We start from the raw sequence: 434 nt of genomic DNA on the forward strand, positions 1-434 counted from the left end.
CTTTTATAGCCAAGCAGGTAAAACCCATTACATCCCTGTTCTCAAGACAAATGATAACCAGTCCTCAAGTAAGACGGCTTGACATCATTTGTCACATAGTTCATCTGGTAATTGGGGCAACTTTACCTGGTGATTGGGGCTACCATCTGTGTTCACGAATGGCTTCATATAAAAGAAAAGTACACTTCTTGTAACAGGAGGTAGTTCTGGAGAGAGCCTCCTACCTTCCCACAAGAACTGGGAGACAGGGGTGCTATATTCCTTGGATGTTCACATTCCAAAATACGTTCCAGGTCCTTGAGAAAGAGATTCTTGGGTCATAAACCTGGCCAAAGGCTTGTTTAGGTTTGAAAAGGATTCACTTACATTTCAAAGAGACAGAGAAAGAATTTACAAGGTTTCTAAAGTAATTGCTCTAAGAAAAGAGAGGTGGC

Source organism: Neophocaena asiaeorientalis, unplaced genomic scaffold, assembly GCF_003031525.2.
Source record: "Neophocaena asiaeorientalis asiaeorientalis breed wild unplaced genomic scaffold, Neophocaena_asiaeorientalis_V1.1 scaffold1, whole genome shotgun sequence".
NCBI lineage: Eukaryota > Metazoa > Chordata > Mammalia > Artiodactyla > Phocoenidae > Neophocaena > Neophocaena asiaeorientalis.